Genomic DNA, 22,414 nt, shown 5'->3' with positions numbered 1-22,414 from the left:
AAACTCTTGTGGTAAATATGACACTTCAGGGTGATGTCTGAGCTACCAGATCATAGTCTAAGCTACCAGAACTCTCACACTATTTATACATTTGATTATTTTCGTATTTTAAATTTTGGAATTGTAACATATGCATAACCTCAAATCTAATAGTTTAATATATAGACATGTTAGAAGCACTGTTTACTGTAGTTTCAGTGTAAAGGATATGACAGTATGAAAATTTAATATAATCTAATTGGAATGTTTAGTCTTTTATAATATATACTTAAATGATGGTTTAGAATGGTGTTGTTTTGGTCCAGTGCTGAGGCTTTACTCATTGTAGTATATTTTAGGAGATTGCATTCGATATTGAATCATATTTTTGGCAACTATGCAATAGCTTGTGGATATGAACCAAAATGATTAAAGTTAGAGTTAAATCCAGGAACATTTATCAAGAGCCAAGTATGTGAAGCCCTCAAATAATTTTGTAAGGAAAAATCAGATGGCAATACTGAAGATAGCTCTATGTGATTTTCTAACGATGCTGAGTTATGGAAACTATATATATTATTCTTGTACTTCAAAGAGAAATTTGAGATTTGTTTTAAGTGTCAAGGGAAGAAAGCGAGAGAGAAGAGAGAAGGAAGGGAAATAGCATGTATGTGTGTGTGTGTGTGTGTGTGTCTGTGTGTCTGTGTCTGTGTGTGTAAGAGAGAGAGACAGAAACAGAGACAGAGACACAGAATGGGAGAAAGAGAACATAATAAAGAGAACATTCAGTCTTTCTATGTTATTTCCCTGAGAGATATTTATTAAGTCAAAAATAAAAAAGATTATGTATGATTGTGTATTGTATTCTAATACCAATATCATACTGGTTTTTTGTTGCCATTCTCTGTAAAATTGTCATAAGCATCTTCAAGCTTCGTCATGTAATGCATGCATTCTTGTCTAGTCTTTTTATCAAAGGACTCATTCTTGTGAATCAATAAGGCATAGACCCAGACTAAAAGGAGCTTTCATCGTTTTTAAGAAAGTGACGCTAGCTTACAGTCTCCTAGGAAACTCAAAATTTCAGCAGCTGTAGAAAGTCCAAGTTTTACAAAACAGCTTTTATTGGGGGTAAATCTACCACCAGGCATTCCTTGCATTCGCATTTTACTTGTGAATTTTGCCTAAGAAATACTTATACAGTATTTTTAGTTAGACATTTGTTGAAAGAAGGAAAATGAAGAAAATTCAGGTTTGGATGATTTCCATTCCTTGATCTGTGTGGAAGTGCAATTAAACTTAGGAAACAAAAGGCTGATTATTTGAAGGGGATGGTCATCAAACACTAAAATACAAATCCAGTAGGCACAAATAGAAGAATTAAAGAAGCAGTTCAATGACAAATACTTGAAAATCACGTATATACAAGAGAAATAAGTACTCCAAATTAGAAGTACAAAATACATAAAATAGCCCATTTTTCTTATAAAGTTTGAGTTGAGATAAATCATGTTCGAATTGCTAACAATAGGAAAATATGAAATAGTTTGTTACTTTGTAAGTGTCTAGAATGCTCAGTTAGTTATGTTTTCTTTGGCATGTTAAGTGTAATACCTAGAATATATTGCTTTTTAAAATATGTATTTGTTTTACATCTCTGTGCTGCTATGAGAAAAATATTGTACATTCTGCTTTGATGGAAAAAATGTGTGTAATTAGATGAAAACAGCCTAAAAGTTAATTATTTTATTTTTGTCTCTTATCGACTCTTCCATAGCCAGTGGCTTTTGATAACATAGAAACATCTAGGTCTAGGAATGAACAATGAAATCATAGAATTATTTTCCTAATCACAAAAAAATAACAACTCAGGAAATGAACATGATTGCATAAATTCTAACAAATTGATTCAGTTTTGCCACAGTTGCGCAGGACAAGAAAGAAGATGATATTTTTGACACCTCATAGGTCTAAATAAAAGATTGTTCCTTAGGATGTTATTTTTGAGATTTTTTTTTAGAAAATTTAGCTACCATGTTAAGCTACTGTATTAAATTTTCAGAAAAGATTACTACCTTTCTTATACCTATTTCTATTGAAAATTATTTTCCTCCTCAAGGCTGGAGTGATAGCACAGCGGGGAGGGTGTTTGCTTTGCGCGCAGCTGACCTGGGTTTGATTCCCAGCATCCCATGTGGTCCCCCGAGCACTGCCATCAGTAATTCCTGGGTGCATGAGCCAGGAGGAACCCCTGAACATCACTGGGTGTAATCCAAAAAGCAAGTAAACAAAAGTATTTTCCTTAAACAATAGTTAGATTCATATATATATATATATATATATATACATATATATACACACACATACATATATACACATATATGTTATATTTATATGTCAAAGGCAAGATAAATAAAACAGAAACTTAAGATGATGAAAACATTATTTATTCATATTGCATACAAATTTTTTACATCATCCGGTTTTTCTCATAAGGTGAGAATAATAAATTTAAGTGACATAAAATGACTTATATTTAAGGGGTGATTTTTGGTGGGGTTATATTTATTTACTTATTTAATTTTAAGACCACACCTGGTTGTCTGAGGAGAACCCAAATTGACTTATGTGCAAGGCCAGAGCCTTACCCCCTGTACTATTGCTCTGACCCCAAGGGTGTTTTTTTTTTAAGAGGAGTATGTACTTTAATTGAAAACATAATGATATAGTAAAGTCAACTATGTTATGATTTAGAGAAAATTATTCCTGAGCAAAATAATAGCTAATGGAAAGTCCATAAGGCAGTGTGTAGTTAGAAATATTGGTAACAAGCCATTTAGTGATCTTCACGATCCCTTTCATGTCATCTCTGTCTGCATGTATTGGAAACAGTTTATAAAAATAATAGAAGAGGACAGAATAGCATGTTACTGATCGTATTATGTTTTAAAAACACTGTCTGATTTCCTTCGGGGTTGCTGTTTTTTTGGTTAATGTTTGATTTTTTTCCCCCATTGGATTTCTTGCTGGAGAAAGTGATGTTGTGAACAATCAAATGGGAAACTCACAGGGAGAAAAACTAGACTACTGACAGCGACTCTGGGAGCAATCTCCAAGTGTCTTTCAGCTCCAAATAAGTCACCTGATTTGTGGCCCTAGCTTATAATCCGGCTGCAACTTTACTGATGATCTTGAAAATAGTACTGTTTCACTACGCTTTTCCAACTTTCTTCTGTGACAATCTGACTTCAGAATATTTTATTCAGGAGACAAGAAATAAGGGGAAAGGGGCAGGAGGCCTCACATGAGGGGCCTTTGGAAGCAGAATTCTCTCCCACGTACTTAAGCCTCAAATATAGATTGAAACAGTAATTTCTTGTTTTTATCATTGTTATTATTATTCTTGTTACTATTATTTTGACTTGGAGGCAACACCCATTGGTGCTCAGTGCTTGTTCCTGGCTCTGAGATCAGCAATCACTCTTACTGTACTCAGAGGACCACATTGGGTGCTGAGAATCAAATTGTATCTGCCATATAGAAGTGCCTTTATCCACTGCACTATCTCTCCAGCCCTTGGGATGCACATTATCTGCAATCTATTATTAATAGGCTTGAGGACAGAGGTTAGAAATGAAGTGCTGTGATTATAATTACAAAGACAATAGAGTTTGCATTATATTACTAAACAATGTGAAGTGACGTGAAATTTTGAGATACACACATATTATTTTGGCAACAAATAGAAATGAGTTGACCCTTTAAGAAACAGTCGTTGGGATTATGGAGAATATAATTTTTATAATTTTACTCATTTCTTTAAGTAACTTGCATTTAAATTTCCTCTATGAAATTCCATATCATAAAAGTTCATTCTATTTCAACCATCTGGATAGACATTGTCTATTATATATCCATTCACTGAAGAACATCTTGGTTGCATTCGAGTTTTGGCAATTTTAGATAATTATAAATAATGCTGACATAAACATCTGCTGCAGGGTTTTGTGTAGACATATATTTTCAAATCCTTTGGATAGATATCAAGTTTAATTAAGAATGATTAGTTCTTTTAAGAAACTGCCAAAATGTCTAAGTTACAACAATTTTGCTTTGCCTCTAGCGGTGAATTATAATTTTCATTACTAATTCTCTCAACACTTGGTATTGTCAAATTTTAAATTTTAATATTTCCTATATATATTTTTATTAACTTGCATTTGCCCTATAAAATATGATCTTAGACATCATTTCATACATTAATTTTCCATCTGTATATCTTTGGTGATATATCTGTGTCAGTTTCCTGGCCAGTTTTTGTTGCTATTTAGTTTTTTTTTTCCTCGCTATTGAGTTTTAAAGATCTGAAGAGTTCTAAAGTCTGTATTAGTCCTTTATCTGATGTGTCTTCTGTGACCATATTTCTCTTGACAGTGTCTTTGGCAAAATAGAAGATTAATTTTGATGAAGTATTGCTTATATTTAATTTATAGTTTATGTCTTTGGTGAAACATTTTAAGACATTATAGCTATATAAAACTTCATAAAGAAGTGAAAAAGTAGAAAATACAACTGAAGAAAATATTTAAAATTCTTTTATTGTGTGAATTTTTGTTTGTTTTGTGCTCATACCTGGCAGTACTTGTGTCTGTACTGTACAGGACCATATAGTGTACCTGGGGTCAAACCTAGTTTAGCTATCTGCAAGGCAAGCATCATGCCTGCTGTAGTATCCTTGTAGCTCCAACATCATGTAATTTTTATTATAACAAATGACCAGAAAACAACAGATTTATTAATCATTTTCTCTGTTCACATATTTCCTCTACATTGATATGTTGGGGATCAAAATAACAATTTCTATTAAAATTTACTTCTTTGTAAAGCTCCTTTTTCACTTGTTAGTCTTCATTAAAGCACTAGAAGAATAATAAGAATAATGTAAAGTAGGAATGTTTGAGAAGAGAAAGTAAACATCATTAGAAAAAATTACACATATTCACTGTAGATTTATTAAAGATACCAAATTCCGCAGTTTTAAAGTAAATTATGAACCTTTCACGATATTTCAAACTGGCTGTTAAAATGAAATATTTGCCTTGAATCCAGTTTTGAAAATCTGTTTAGTTTGATAGAAACTATTTCTTCAAAATTATTCTCACATTGAATTTAGCTTGTGCAAAACATAGGTGATATTAACCAGAAGGTATTATTTATTTAAATACTATTTTATAGTTTCTCCTTTTATAGAGTGATCAGAGATTAAAATCTGAAGATACTGAGAAAAATTTTACTTTTCACACTTGTGTGTTATTGATCACTCAAGGGTTTACTGGAGATGTGCAAATATAAGTCATAGCAGATATGATTGTGTGGTTTTTGGTAGTTGCTTGTCTTATTTTTGCTTTGCATATTTTTGTTGTTCTTCTTGTTGTTGTTTTTACTCCAAAGTGATGAGGCTGTGATGAGTAGTTTTCTCTGGAGATATAAATCACTGTAGCCTCACAGAGAATAAAAAGTTTCTAGAATTATAAAAGTAGTGGAACAAGAAAAGTATTGGGACAAGAAAGTAATTCTAAAATATATCATAAAATCATCTCTTAAAAGGCCCTATTTAGTGTCACAAGTGAATGTAGACAGATATTCTTTCTGAAATCAATCTTTCATTGATGTGTGTGTCCTGCATTTTTCTCTCACATAGCGGCTATCTTAGTAGACATTTAGTTTGTTTTTGTTTTGCAGTTACACCTAGAGGTGCTCAGGGCTTACTCCCGGATATGTCCTCAGGGATCAGAACTGGTCAGGCTCAGGGGACCAAACCCTGTGCCTGGGATAAAACCCTCTTGATCCCAGTGAAATAAATCACCTATCTGTTCTGCCATCTCTTTAGCAACAGTACCATATTTTTATTATTTTTTCAGTATACTTGTTTCATTAATTGATGTTAAAGTAAATTTATAAAAACCTTAATATAATGTATTTACTGAATGCAGCTATTTAAATCAGGGTCATATTTCCAAAAGAACATATGAACATAAAGAGAGATAAAGATATTTTAGAGAAAATATTGAACAGAACAACCTCTAATCAAGTTTACTTACTTTGGGTTTTCTCTCTACGGTAGTACCCAAAGGAACTCATGTGACTTGACTTTTCATCAATCTGATGTCATGTATGTATTCAGTATGATTCATATATTCTTTTAAGCTGTCACTTCAGTAACTTCTTCATAATTTACAATTTAGATATAACCTAATATTTATCCTACAGTTTATTATTAGTTTAACAGATACTTAATATCTCCTTATACTTAGTATAAATTAGAATAAATAAATTGCACATCACTTGGAATATATTTCCCCTAGGTACAATATATAGATGACTATGTAGTTCTTTTACTTAAATATCATGTTTATATTTTTCTCTTTGTCTTTGTATATGTTATGTCTAATACAAGGGCTTATATTTTGAAAACTAAATTGTTAAGAGTGATCATAAACATTTATTTTAAGGAGAAATTTAACTGACAAAATCCTTATATTTTATGAGCACTTTTTAAAATATATTTTGTACTCTCTGTGAATATAAACCAGCATCTCTATCACGTAAGGCCAGGTTTTCAAATGACTGAATTTCTGTCAATATGTATCTCACTTATCAAATTTCATAAATAGCATTTTAGCCTTAGGCTAAGGGGACTGTATCAATGATGCAAACTTTGTCTGTTTCTCCTATTTACTTGAAAGTGATGATATAGTGTATCTGACAAGACAGTGAAAAAAATAACAATTTGGAATACATTTGGCCATTGATGGAACTTGAACTTCTGAATCCCTACTAAAATAAATATTTTTTTAATTTCTGGTCTGTAAGAATGGTTACTAAAAGTCTGGATTAAGGATATCTCTAGGAATATAACCCTTAGTGCACATGGGTCAGTGTTAATATTCTGTTGGCTTTAAGATCATTTGTTATATTGCTGTAATTTTGTCTTACTGAACTGCAATTTTTTCTTTTTTTTCTTTTTTTGTATTTTGTTTTGGGACAATGCCCAAAACAAAAATGAATAGCACTGTTCATGTCCTATTCCACACTCTGTGCTCAGGGATCACTCCTTGGCTGCGTTAGGGGACCTTAGCTGTGAAGGATTGAATCTGGATCAGTATCCTGCAAACAAGCACTTTACCTGCTGTATTTTCTCTTTATTTTATTAGAAACTAAAGCACTGCTGGTTTCTAAAAATATTTTACATGTTAAAGCTAAATATTCCATCATAATTCAATTATTTTTTATTTTATCTTGTCACTTCTCCTTTATCGTGTTTCTATGTAGACCCTCTTTTATCCCTAAAATGTATTTTGCTTTTCTTACATTTTGTGTGACTTTGAATTATGAGCTTTCGTTTTAGATATATTTTTAATCTATGATGAATGAAGAGCCAATTTGGAAAAAAAAAGATTATTTCATATGCAGCATTGATGTATTCCTCACATTATTTTACCCTTCTTAACTGCTCCTATTGAATCTTCTATCAACAGTTCTGATTTCCCATTTTAAAGGAAATTGAACCATAACAGGCAGCCTGGATATACTTTAAATATACCTCAAAGTGAATTGAAGTCTCAGTTCCTTATTATATTTTAAGGGCTCCATTCTCTACTTTCTGGAAGTTATTTTGTGATACACTGATTGCCAGATGGTATCTGTCCTGATAACTCCATTTATAAAAAGTTGGAAGAGAAAATATTATCAGTTTGTCAACATCAGGTCTTATCACCCATAAGGAAATGCTCAAGCTGAAAGAGTAACACACTCATAAGGAGTGCCCCAGAGCAGATTATTATAGGAGATCAGCCATTAAGATAGAATCAATTGCGAGGATTCATTTTTTTCATCCTGGAATCAATAACAGGTAATATCAAAAACATGTCCTCGGGACTCCTCAAACTCATGTTTCAAAATTGACTTCATAGGATTAAAACAGGAAATGGAGTATATTCTTTTGATGCTTTAGACATGGGTCTGAAAATGGGAAAACTATTGTTTTTATGCACATGCTCATTTCTTCCAACACTTCTTTGATAAGAGTTTGCATACATGTGGAGGAATTTTGGAATTTAAAACTGATATGGTGTTTTCAACATGAGAATAAACTCTAGGTAGGTCCACATTGTCATGTTTTTTTACACCGTCACTTTGTTGTAGAGAGAAAGACATCGACTTCAGTTAAGATTATGATTCGGGGGGCTGGAGTGACAGCACAGCGGGTAGGGTGTTTTCCTTGCACTTGGTCAACCTGGGTTCGATTCTCAGCATCCTATATGGTCCCCTGAGCTACTGCCAGGAGTAATTCCTGAGTACAGAGCCAGGAGTAGCCCCTGTGCATTGCCAGGTGTGACCAAAAAAGCCAAAAAAAAAAAAAAAGGAAGGAACAATTTTATTTTTTGGGCTACTTGATCATTGTATAACTGAAACCCAAGCACAAAAAATTGTAAATCTACAACTGTACCTCATGGTGTTTCACTAATAAAAATTAAAAAATAAAAAAAATTATATACTGTTTACTTCGGAAAACAGTAAAACATGGTCATATTCTATTTGTCAAAATTTCTCCATACCTTGTCAACATCTTGTCAATATTTAGTGTTTCAAGGCAATTAATTCTTTATGTGAGTATTCCTGATGCAAACAAAGACAGTCTTTATCTTGAAGAGTCAAGATTATTTGAGTTGGAAGCTGAAACAAACTTTTTGATTAAACATGGAACATTTTGCATGAAAAATGAATGGTGACGTAGGGTTATTCAAAGTGATATTTAGTGGACATTTTCTCTTCAAGGAAGCTGCTAGTAATACTAGTTATAATACTGATTTATTTTGTTTTGGAGCACACTTGGTTGGGCTCTGGGCTCATCCCTCCCTATGTGCTCAGGAGACACTATACAGAGCTAGGAAACTAACCATAGTTTTTCATGTGCAAGTGAACCACATCAAGCTCTGGGCAGTTTCTCCGGCTGTTACAGAATGTAATAAGCTGATATTAAATAGTGAGAACTTTTTCATACTCTATTTTATATGATTTTTTCCCCCACAAGTTTTGCCTCTAAGATTTTTTTAAATTTTTATTAGTGAGACATCATGAGTTACAGTTGTAGACTTACAATTTTTTGTGCTTGGGTTTCAATTATACAATGAGCAAATACCCATCCCTCCACCAGTGCCCATTTCCCACCACCACGGATCCCAGTATCCCTCCCAACCCCTATTCCCCCCATCCAACCCTGCCTCTAAGATTTTTAAAGTTAACTTAGAGCCACATTTTCCTCTCATATGCCTGCTAGTGGATTTCATTGCAATATTTTAGATCTAACTACGGGCTAATTGCTATTTGTCAGAGTTAAAGATGCTCAGAAAAAGTCTTTTCAGTCTCTGATTTCCCCACTGAGTAATAATCTTTCATTGTATTAGCTACATTTTCCATGGAATTTTTGTATGTTTGGGGTCCACAACTGGTGGTACTCAGGGCTTATTCCTGGCTTTGTGCTCAGGGATCACACCTGGCGCTGAACACGAGCTCACATAGGATGCCAGGGATCTATTCTGAGTAGTCTACATGCAAGGAAAATGCCCTACATGCTTCTACTGTGTTGATCCTGCCCACCATGAATTTTTTCAACCCTAGTTTTTTGCCCTCCTTAAATTTGTATTTCTTTGTTACAGTCTTGCCATATACTTAATGAGTACCTATGAACCCAAATAAAAACCTCCCAATTTATATTCTATAGTATTTATTCAAAAAATAAAAACAGAAGCAGGATTTTATCTCAGTTAAATAGCAACAAAGTAGTTGCCTAGGTTGTGTGTGCCCTTAGAGGGGATCTGTGGGAAAAGAAAAGAAACATTTGCACTTCGTCTTTTTGATTATATGTAACTCCCCGTGATCCTGATTATCTACTCAGATTTTGGTGGAAGTGTGTTACAGGCTTCCCTTGAGAACCATCGGTTGTATGCACTTTTAAAAATAACAACAAAAAGATCGAATAACATTTTCTACTGATAATATTTTAAATGAAAACAAAAATAAAGATTATTGTGTAATGTACCATTTTTCTCTGTAGTGTGTTTAAACTGGCCGTGTGTAAAGCACAATAGATTTTTTTGTGTACATCATTCTAAAATTGCTTGAAAATACTTTTATAACCATGTACTAATGAATCTCTTGGGATATAACCCTTAGTGCTCAAGGGTCAGTGTTACTACTCTGTTATCCGAACAGGTAACTAACAATGGTAGAGGTATCATCTGTGCTCTTTCTTAATCAAATGAGGTTTGCAACAGATATCTTAGGTGACTTCAGTGACCTACAAAAAATAATAAAAACGTGATTTACCAAAAGTTGTCACCATGAACAATGGAGCAGTGACTTTTTACAGAAAAGATGAGTAATTCAGTGTATAAATAAATAAACACCTCCCCTCTTTCTTTTTGGTAGGGGATGAGTGAGCCTCATCTGTCAGTGCTCAGGGACTGTTTATGGCTCTGTGCTCAGAAACACTCCTGGTGATGGTCAGGGAAACACGATTTGGTGTCAAGGATTCAAATTAGAGAAAGAATGAAAGAGCTACATTCAACTCCTGTATTATCTTTTCAGCCCTAACTTTTTTCTTTTATAATATAAAGTATAACATATTTTTCTTCATTTTGTAAGTTTCTTTTATTTATAAACAACATTTTTATGTTTCATGGAGGAAAAAATGTAAAAATGATGGATGGAATTCCAAGTAGTGACATATGATGTTAGTTTTAAGACTTTGCTGAGAATAATCTACTATTATTGGTTAACTTAAAATATTAGAGTTTTTATAGTTCATGTTGTAAATCTGTTTTTCTGCATCTGTTCCAGTACAAAGCCTTGTTGTCCAATTTCCATAAAATGAATACATGAAAGTATACGTTCTATAATGATTAAAAAATCTTTAATTTTTCTAAAGTTAATTTCTCTTCATATTCAATTTATTATTGCATTGCTTCTTAAATATCATTAAGTCCATACTGTTACTAAAAACCAGGTCATTAATTAACACTAACGTTCTTACAAATAATTCAGTTCATTTTCTAGAGTCAAGGTTCATAGAATGTCCCCATATTTAAATAATTTCCTAACAGAGTCTTTTAAGAAGTACACCGTAGAATTGTCCTCTGTTGTTCATCGATTTGCTCCAGCGGGCCAAGTAACATTTCCATTGTGAGACTTGTTATTGTGTTTGGTATATCAAGTACCTCACGCGTAGCTTGCAAGCCTTTGCTGTGCAGAGAGATACTCTCAGGAGCTTGCTGGGCTCTCTGAGAGGGGCGGAGGAATTGAACTCGCGTAGGCTGGGCCGCCACCTGCAAGGCAAACGCCCTACCGCTGTGCTGTCACTCAAGTGTCTTTTAATGATCACGACGATCACGATCACGACCACCCTGTTGTTCGTCGATTGCCTCGAGCAGGTGCCAGTAACGTCTTCTTCGTCCTAGCCCTGAGATTTTTTTTTTTTTAAAGTGCCATATTCAAGGCTTTTTCAGGGTTAGGAGAATGAGACCCATCATTGTTACTGGTATTTGGCATATTGGGTATACCACGGGGAGTTTGCCAGACTCTGCCGTGTGGGCATGTTACATTTGGTAGCCTGCCAGTTTGACCAAATTAGGAATGAGATGATAAGATGTCATGAGTGTGATAATCTCTGGATCCTGGCCGTTGTTGGAGTTACACGGCAGTTGGTGGGTGTAACTGTCTAGTTACTGGCAGGTCCAGTCCCAAACTGTGCAGGCTTGGAGATCTCAGCCCCGGGTCCCACACACCTGGGTTCCTCTGTCAGTTCTTTTATGCGTGAGGCTCATCCAAGTGTGTGGAGAGTGGTCCCAGCATGGCCTTGGCTGGGCCTCGGTGGTCTTCAGCTGTTGGGCCCTGGTGGAGACAGTCAGGCATAGGGTAGGAGACTCTGCCTTGTTCTCTCCCAGGAGCTGAGATGATACACATTTAAATTGGTATAATGTGTTAAGGCAATGCTATTTCATTAAAGATAATTAAAAATAAAATTTTCTAATTATTTTTTTCTCATATGACTGTCATATATATTTGTATATTGGGCTAAGCATCATAAGCATCTTCATTTTGGGGATACTGATGATTCTAAATCCTTTTCCCAACAGCTTTCCAATGTCTTTTTTAGATAAATCTACTTAGAAGTTCAAACTGTGAAAATAGCATATACATTTATATATAGGTATTGATAATATTTTCTTTGAGTGAAAATCAATTGAATGGCTGAAATATTTTGAAATAGTTTCTTTTTTTATTTTTGTACTACACCTACAGGTTCTCAGTGGTTACTCCTGACTCTGCACTCAGGAATTCCTCATGGTGATGCATATGGGATTCCAGAGATGGGGTGACCATGTGCAAAGCAAGCACCCTACCAGCTGTGTTCTTTCTGTGACTCCATGAAATGAACTCTCTAATGTAACAAATATCTCATATGTAAGGCTGAGATTTCTCATTTAAGTTCTATTTCTCTGTGATCATTTTGCTCTTTGCCTGGGTTATTTTATTCCTAAGTGTTAATGTTTCCAATTCGGATGTAAAAGTCCCAGCTGGCATGTTTAAGATTTTGTTAAAAGCTAACAATTATTTTTCACATGCTTCTGACAGGCATCATCTTAGCAAAAATAAATTACATGCTCTGTTTGAATGAATTACCTTGGTTACTCTGAATCATCTAGGGAAACCATCACTCTGCAAACTAGTGCAGTATTGAAAAGGCAAACCATTATTTTTAGACCATGCTTTGTTGTGTGTGCATTGCTATATAAAAAATATCTACTTTTAAGTATTGTGTAAGTTTACTGGTATTATTTTATTGACATTAAGCCAAAAAAAACCCAAAACTTTATTGACTAGCATGTGATCAAGAGGTGTTTGGGCCACATCTGGCTGTGCTCAGGGCTTACTCCTGGTTCTTTGTTCAAGGATCATTCCAGACAATTCATCAGGGACCATGTGTGTGCTGGGAATTGAAACTGGGTCTACTGTGTAAGGCAAGTCCCTTATCCAGTTATTTTTTACCTTTGGCCCTTTGGGCTCTTGAATCTATCTATCTATCTATCTATCTATCTATCTATCTATCTAATGATCAGCAGATGGAGCTGGTGAAGCTGGCGATGTTTTTCAGACAATATACAATTTTTCTTTTAATTCCTTTCATCATTGAAGGTGTTCATATTTTCCCTTTGCTTGTCTAACGTGGCATTCATTTGTTGAGTCTAACCTTATTTAATCAAGACTAATTCTCTTGGACCCATGTTCAAGGAATCTTAAATAACATTCCTGATTTTCTAAACTTCTTCATTTCAATCTGTGATTTTTGTGACTCAAATATTAATTGGGAAGCAATCAGTGATTACCGATTGATACTTACCTGACATCTTTATTGGGCTACGTGTTTACCTTCAGGCCATGCATTCACAGTATTCAGTGCCTGTTTGATTGTTTGACAAGTGAGTGTTTGTGAATAGTTGCTCCCTGATTCAAAAAGTATTTGAATAAAAGTATTTATCAAAGAAAGATTCCGAATGGCAAGACAGCAGTCTTTGATGAAAAACAGAAATACAGCAACACTCCTACTCTCTACTTATTTTGTTCATTCATTGTTTCATTCAGTCTGTGAAGACTTCTTGAGGATTCAAGAATGCATAGTCTGTCATTTAATATTTACACATGTAATTCCTGACTAATGTACGTCAGACTTCTTTACTTGATTTTAAGTTCTGTGAATACAGTATGTGTCTCATTTCACTGACTGTTAAAATAAGACTGCCCATGGTTCATGGTTTGCTATTCAGCATATACCTGAAGCAATCTATTCTGTTTAATGACTGAATAAAAATTAGGTGATACGATGAATAGTATTGTTATTTTTGCTTGCTGTTTGAGCAACAACTGTAGGTGCTCAGGTCATACTCTTGGCTCTTATCAGAGTTCTCTCCTGGTGGGGTTATAGGTACCGAGGTGCTAGGGATTGAACTTGGCCACGCTGCAAAGCAAGTGTCACAACCACTATATCTTTAGCCCAAGATTAATATTATTACCCAGACAATTTAAATTACATTGACAGAGCTAGAAATGGCTTTGCACAGTTATAAATACCTGTTCAAATATTGATGAAAAATATATGTCTTGGTAAATCATACTTTGGAAAAAAATCCCTATGATTGCATCACAAGTTCAGCTGAAAAATTAATACCCTATTGAGCAAGAATGAGCAAGATCATTCTGCTTTCCTGAGATGGGTGATCTGAATTTGATGCTGAAAATTTAATTGAGACCAAATTAAAGTGTAAGAAATGGAAGACTAAACAAAAAACAGCTCAGAAAGAAAGAATTTAATGCTTCATATTCAGTTGTTCTAAGACATTTGAACTAATCAGCAGTCATGCTAATTAGGGTAACTCTCAAAGGTTTTTGCTTTATTTCCCTGTCTTAATCTTTCCTTTCTTTTGTCTGTCTTCTAATTTCCTCTTCATCATTTCTTTCTTGTCCTTAGTCTTTCCTTCCTCAAATTCCTACTGCTTAATATTTCTAGCTTTAATTTCATGCAATATGTGCATACTGTTTTTGACCAGTCCCTTTTGTATGTTGCAGACAGTTTGTGTTCACCACAGAATCCCAAACTTACAATCTGAAATAATTGTTATCTCCAAATGTTTTTATATAACAGTATTAGTAATGTACAAGATCGTAATAATGAATATAAAAATTCTCCAATTTATATGCAGACCTATGTTTTTGGGACTAATATACTGATGAAAATTTGACTAAAATGTTTTTTTTCTCTCTGTATTTCCATTTTTGTTTTGTTTGTAATTTCTCTATTTGTTGTGTCTTTTTGGAGTACTGTGAATTATTTTTCAAAAGTTCACATATAAATTTTCAGTTAGAAGATGATGATACTGCCTTAGAATTTCATTCAAACTCAAGATACTTGGGCATTTTCCTTCAATTCTAGTTCTCTTTTTTATGATCCCCTTAGAATAATGATTAATACACAGTAATTTTATAGTCCTTTCCTTACTTTAATTAACGTCACATCTCAATTCTGAGAGCTTGTTTTCAGCCCCAGGGTACTAATTTCATAATGTGTTTCTTAAATTAGCTGAATATAAGCTCAGATTTCTGGTGGTTGTCTCAGCCATGCAGCTATTTCATGTACCCATCAATAACAAGAAATTAGTGTTTTAATGAAAGATTTCCTGAGATTCTGTTAGGTATGTGATTATAATGAATCTGTAACATTTTATGGACTTAAGTTGCAATAACTTATTTTTTGTTATTGCTGGGATCATTCATATATGTAAAATGGTTAAATTATACAAAAATTAGAAGATACAATCAATTAATCATCAACCTATTTAGTTGTCTAGTGTAGTAAAAAAAAGTGCCCATTTCTTAGTATTTTAGGAGATTTGTTCATGAACTCAATTTGTTCTTTTATTACTAGATATAGGAACAAAAGAAAAAAAATCTTTGGAATCACCAAAGTAACACTGCATTTAAACTTGTAGAAAAAGTTCAAGTGTGTTTGTGTTGTGAAATTTAGAAATCAATATTTTTATTTTATTAAAATATTTAAATGCCAAAATATTTGTAGTTAATCTCTCAAATATTTTACTTTGTTCAAGAATAATGATTCAAATTTGATTTAAATGTTTTAAAAATCTTTTGAAAATTCTCACTCCTTGGTTCCTAAGCTACAATTTTATTCAGTTACCTCAGTTTGATTGGTTGCCCAGTTTTAGTAATGATTATGTTAAACATCCATCATTGTTTCGATAATTGCTTTAGTAAGCTGCCTTGTTTAGTTCTCAGATTTTTCCTGCCATGTATCATTTTTACTATAGAGAATGACGGCCAGAGAGTTAGTGCAACATTTAAGGCACTTGCCTTGCGTGCTGTTCAATCCCTGGAATTGCATATGGTGTTGAGAATACCACCATGATTAATTTCTGAGCAACATCAGAAATAATTCCATAACCTTGCTAGGTGTGGCCCAAATATACACATATCACTCCAAACAAAAGGGTGGTCATTAATTTCTTAGTTTTATTAGAGTAAGAACATTTTATTGATAGTCACAACTTTATGATAATGATAATTGGTAAGAATAATGACAGTTAAATCCCAGAATTCTTATAAATTTATTTAAAAGAAAAATATCACTTGGCAATATTTAAATTATATGTTTGTAATTTTCAGTGAAGAATACAATAATATTACCTGAGTGGTGGAAAATATATCTTAGTAATAGCTGCATGTGTGTACATGTGTGTATGTGTGTCCTTAAGGGTAAAATTCTAAGAGACTGTTGGAAAAATTGTGTGAATAGTTGGCAGGTAAAGGGAGGAAATATTTACAAGGAATAAAAACTCTTTGCAGAGCTCTGGTGATTGCAAAGGAACTTGTATTAACATGACTGGGAAAAGCCAAGCGTGTTCTAATATGGAGAGGAAAAGTACCTGACATATTTAAGAACAGTGTGAGTATCACAGGAAATTGAAGTATGTTTGTATTCTATGAAGAATTTTACAGTGTATGTTTTTTCATATATTTATCATGTTTTTCTGTTGATTGTTTTATGCTATTTTTCAATTTTCTTATTACGGAACTTTTTGTTCATATTTAATAAACATGTATTTATTTTTAAAAAGTCATTTTATTCTATTAACAGTTAATTTCAGTAGCTCCTAATGACAGAATTAATACCTATATTTTTTCTTCCTTTTCTCTGATCTTTATTTTTGTTGTTGTTGTTAGGTTGTTTAATGAAAATGAATGAAAATATTGTATAAAGTAGACCACTCTTCTGGGTTCACTAATGTATATTGAGGAGAGATTAGAGTATAATTGTTAATCCTATTTGTATTTTATGTTCAATTTAATTTTATTGAGTGCAATACCCTTTCGTCTAATTTTATCATGGTCATACTGTAGCTAAAAGATAAAACATGATTTTGACTATTATTAATGCAAATCAGAGTTTCATTAATCTGCTAGATTTAAAAATCAGGTAATAGTTGCATAGATCCGATCGATTCTAAATCTGAACAGTTTTTTCTCAAGATCATCATTTCTCATCATCATCTTTAATTATTACAAACTTGGCCTCAGTAGCTCTATACCAAAAGTTATCTGAGTAGTTACTGAGTAGTTACTGGGAAAAGCCCAGCTTGTTCTAATATGGAGAGGAAAAGTACCTGACATATTTAACAACAGTGTGAGTATCACAGGAAATTGAAGTATGTTTGTATTCTATGAAGAATTTTACAGTGTAAAATTGAGCATTCCATTTCTAAAATAGATTTTATGCTGAATGAGTGGTACGTATCTGAGCCCATATGGGCTAATCTGGACTGGGCTTGCTTAGGTATGTACAATCAGCTGGTAGACCCACCGAGACTGACTGAGTCTTGGCAGAGTCTAGTTACATCTTCATATTTCTCTCAGCTTCCATCCATCTATCCCCATATTCTTAAATCAAAGGCAGAAATCTAAGCAGTTATGGAAGCAAGGAGGATACGTTTAACATTATGACAAATTATGATATGCTAGAAAGTTAGGAAAAACTATTTCAGAATGAGTTGATAAAGAAATAAGCCACACTGTCATGCCTTGAATATGGCACTTTTTAAAAAATCTCAGGGCTAGGACGAAGGAGATGTTACTGGGGCCTGCTCGAGGCAATCGACAAATAACAGGATGGTTGTGATCATGATCGTGAACGTCATGCCTCTATAACATTTTTTTCAGAAATAGCTTAATCGTGTCATCATCCTCAGTAAGCTTTCATCAAATTATTTCTTTTAAATGAAATAGTAACTCAGTTATAAACATATCTTCATTCAAAGTATTTATTGTTTTACCAATAAAATTACAGAAGTGTATCACTGTATCACTGTCATCCCATTGTTCTTTGATTTACTCGAGCGGGCACCAGTAACATCTCCATTTGTCCCAGCCCTGAGATTTTAAGCCTCTCCTTACTCGTCTTTCCCAACATAGTGAAGGCTCTTTCCGGGTCAGTGGAATGAGACCCATTATTATTACTGTTTTTTTGGCATTTCAAATACGCCACAGCTAGCTTGCCAGGCTCTGCCATGTGGGCAGGATACTCTCAATAGCTTGCCAGGCCCTGTGAGAGGCGTATATATTTCTATATCATATATGGTGTGGTAATTATGGAAAATGGGTAAGGAGTGTCTTTTGATATGTCACACAACTGCAGAAATATGTTCACTCATATGTGAGACTCAGCCCGAACGTGTTGAAAGCAGCCTGGAGTGTGGCAGTGGTTGGGTAGTGGAAGTCGGCTGCTAGGGCTGGGTCCCTTGGGGCAGGGAGGCCTCTCATGCGCCCTTCTCTGGGGTGCCCTGAGTGAAAAGAGCCTGGAACGGTGTCCAGTATAAGTAAATACAATGTTTTTGTTCATCATATGTTATTTAAAAATCATGCTCTGTGTAACACATTCTAAAGTCATGAAAAAATAGCTATAGTCATAGTTCTGAGCAGCATATGAGAAATCCCAAAGTTGTTTCTTCATCCAAGCAAGTAAGATATCCTAAGACAATGAACATACTGAGAGAAGAAATAAAGAATAACAAACATTTCTTCTTAGATCTACAAGATGAATAAAAGTTATAGGGTAAATTCCTCTAACCCCCAAGTTGGAAAGAATGATAAAATTATACTGGTTGAACAAAAGAAAATACAGGAAAAAATTGGGGTTAAATTTTTCCCCAAATTGCTATTAAACACTGAATCATAAAATGGGGAAGCAAAGTTATATATCTGATCAGGGATAATAATCACTGTCACTGTCACTGTCCTCTGTTGTTCATAGATTGGCTCGAGTGGGCCCAGTAACGTCTCCATTGTGAGACTTGTTACTGTGTTTGGCATATCAAATACAGGATAATAATAAATAATAGAATAGGTCATAGATCAGATAATGGAATGAAATGTTTAAATCATAAGGACAGAAAAAATGTAATGCAGAATTCTGTACTTTGGTAAATTATGCTTCAAAAATGAAGAAGTTTTTTAGCCTTTCTCAGATGAGCATGAATTGAGGAAGGTGGTTTACAGAAGATCTGCCTTACAAAAAATGATCTTTAGAGAAAAGGAAAACATTATAAGCAATAAATTCAGGCTGCAGAAAGAAAACTAATAGTAGCAAAGGCATTCACAAGTTAAAATATGGGCGTTGGCATGTCTTATTATTAATTGACCTAATAAATGTCAATTGTCCAAAAATAACAAGAATGAATTTCAGTATGTATGACTGTAGATAAACATGTGAAATGTTGTGCAGCCTTATTTGTCTTTAAGAAATTGTGAATGAAAACTACAGTGAATACCACTACACAACTGTTTGAGCTGCCAACATTGAGCAGAGGCAGCAAATTATCACACAAATGGTGGAACAATAAGAACTCTTATTGTTTGGTTATATGGAATGTAAAATGGCACATTTATTTTGAGTATGGTTTGAAAATTACTTTAAAAAAACCTAAAATATCAGTTATACAGTTCTTACATTAGCCAATGGGTTTGAAAATTGATATCCCACAAACTAGTAGTACACTTACTTTTCTTACAAAGTTATTCACAGCTATCATCTCTTGAAATCATACAAATTATTCTTCCATGGGTAAATGAATAAATTGTTGTGAGTATTCAGACTGCATATATTATTCAACATAAAAATAAATGCTTCCTCAAGCCTTAAAAATTGATAAAGAAATTATACCTATGTTACCTAGTAAAAGAAGTAAGTCTGAAAAAGATTATATACTGTGGCATTTGGGGAAGAAATGCTTCAGAGATAATAAAAATGTCTTTAATCATTAAGGGTTAAGAGAGAAATAGGATTAGTAGATTTAGCACTGGTTTACAGGTGATGAAATTGAGGCAAAAGATATATGTCAAATTTAAGGGTATCCTGATTGTTTTCTGGTAACAATTTTATTATTTTTGCAATTATAAATGGCACTTCAAAGATAAATCCAAGTTCTTGAACAGTTGCTCGAGCTCGAGCGGGCCCAGTAACGTCTCCATTGGAGACTTTGTTGTTACTGTGTCTGGCATATCGAATACTCTCGGTAGCTTGCTGGGCTCTCCGAGACTCAGATGGACTCGGATGGAGCGATAGCACAGCGGTAGGGCGTTCGCCTTACAAGCGGCCAACATGGCCGACCCGAGTTCGATTCCTCTGCCCCTCTCGGAGAGCCCGGCAAGCTACCGAGAGTATTCGATATGCCAAACACAGTAACAACAAAGTCTCCAATGGAGACGTTACTGGGCCCGCTCGAGGAAATCGACGATCAACAGGAGGGCCTTTACCTTTACCTTTACCTCTAGAACAGTTGCTGTATCCAAACTTTACTGTTTTGCATAATGTCTATCATTTTAGTGATATTATAATGGGGCCTCATACATGCATTTAGTTGTAATGCTATCTAGATTTGCCTATATTATGATCAGTCAACTTGGATTGTATCAGCTTTATAATGAGAGCAGTATTATAATATTTTATTAATCTGAGACATCCTGAACTTTTCATTAGTTGTGTATCTCTTAAATAACAACTTTCCATCTTTTTTTGTCATTCTTATCTTTTTTATTACAATCATTTAGTTAATGTATTCATAATGGTGTTATTACTTCTCTCTTTAGACACAATGTTACATTAACTTATCCGCCAACAAAGTCCCGATATTTCTGTACCACTCACTCTAGGTCCCTTTTTCTTCATCTCTGTCTACCCCACCCCACACTTCTGCTTAGTGATCTCAGTTCTGTTATTACAGTCTAAAGGTTTGTTTTCATTGGCTGCTATCTATTCCTATTCTTATTTGAATGCTACATATGAGAAAGATTATTTGACATTTGTTTTTCTCCTTCTGACATATTTTACTTAAGATGACAAATTCTATCCTTGTAATACATTGCAAGATTTCATCTGTTGTTATAGCTGAGTAGAATCCTATTGTATGTATATATCACATTTCCTTTATCATCTTATCTGTCATGGGGTACTTAAATAGTTTCCATATTTTGGCTATTGTAAATGACACAGCTGTGAACTAAGTAGTTCATACACTTCTCTGAATTGGAGTTTATGTATGTCTAGGATAGATAGCAAGGATTGAAAGTAAATTTTAGTATAGAAAATAGTGTACAAAATGAACTCTTTTTCAGTAAATAGTGCTAGAAAAACTGGGTAGCTATATGCAAAAAATAAAATTATACTACTGTTTTAAATTTACATAGAAATTAATTTAAAATGGACTAAAGACCTGATTATTAGATCAGATGTATATACATACATCAAGGCAAGCACAGAAACAGTTCTCCATGATATTGATTTGTGGGATTTTTAAATGTTTCTACCACATTGATGAAGAAAACAAAATCAAGAATAAACAAATTTTAATGAAAATACCCCTACAATATGAAAAATGATGGAGACGTTACTGGGCTCGCTTGAGCAAATCGATGAACAACGGGAGGACCGTGACCGTGATAAAAAATGTATGGCTAAAATTTTGAAAACATTCTATTGAATTAGAGAAAATATAAAAATAATACGGTATTTTCTGAATATTGATGATACAAAAATTGCACCTAAAACTAAATAACAATAATCAAAAACTGAGGAGGACCCTGGAGAGATATTATAGCAGGACGGGTACAAGCCTTGGATGCTCTCACCAAGACCTTTGTCCTCTGTACCATAGTGGTCTCTTGAGCCCTGCCATGAGTGATCACTGTGTACAGAGCCATCTGTAATCCCTGAGTACCAGTGGGTATTTCTTCAAAAATTTTTAAGAAGGGGGTGGGGAACCTGAACAAAAGAAGACATACAAATAGCCAAGTTCCACTGGATGTGATGGCAAAACAACAAAAAAGATCAAATAATAAAATTAGCTTCTTTTATGGCCATCTTAGTGGAACGTTAATATAATGGCTCTTAATATTCAGAAAAAAATAGTTATCCTTGTAAAATTAGGCAGTGAGTTCATGCTGAGTCTAGCTACAGGTGCCCATTCCATTAGATAACTTTGCTAGGTAGAGTTCATAAGTAGTAATCTGAAACATAGCTAAGTGTAACTGGATGTTCTTTGCTCCTCTAAATTAGCAATACAACAGCATGGAGGGCCTTTGAGCATTGACATACATTGTTCTACATGTGAAAGTTTGGAGTGGTCATTTGAGCATCTGTACAGCCCAGAGAAATCTCTGCAAATCCTTTAGCACTGCCACTGTCCTTGATTTGTGTGATATTAGAATATACCGTTTATTGAGAGTTCATAACCGAGAGTTCATTGTTTAATAA

The 22,414-nt window shown here is 34.0% G+C and overlaps 1 protein-coding gene and 1 non-coding gene across 3 annotated transcripts in view; both read left to right on the top strand.

Annotated features, from left to right (window-relative positions):
• Positions 1 to 22,414, top strand: part of NCAM2 (neural cell adhesion molecule 2) — a 442,733-nt gene that overhangs the window by 92,503 nt on the left and 327,816 nt on the right. The gene's annotated exons all lie outside the window — the stretch shown is intronic.
• On the top strand, positions 6,681 to 6,750 carry LOC130018710 (small nucleolar RNA SNORD38). The gene has a single exon (XR_008791601.1). It is a non-coding gene; the product is annotated as a small nucleolar RNA SNORD38 (small nucleolar RNA).

The sequence above is a fragment of the Sorex fumeus genome, unplaced genomic scaffold, assembly GCF_029834395.1.
Source record: "Sorex fumeus unplaced genomic scaffold, SorFum_2.1 ptg000265l, whole genome shotgun sequence".
In the NCBI taxonomy this organism is placed as follows: Eukaryota; Metazoa; Chordata; class Mammalia; order Eulipotyphla; family Soricidae; genus Sorex; species Sorex fumeus.
The sequence above is the reverse complement of the archived record's forward strand: the minus strand, read 5'-3'. Positions and strand labels throughout refer to the sequence as shown.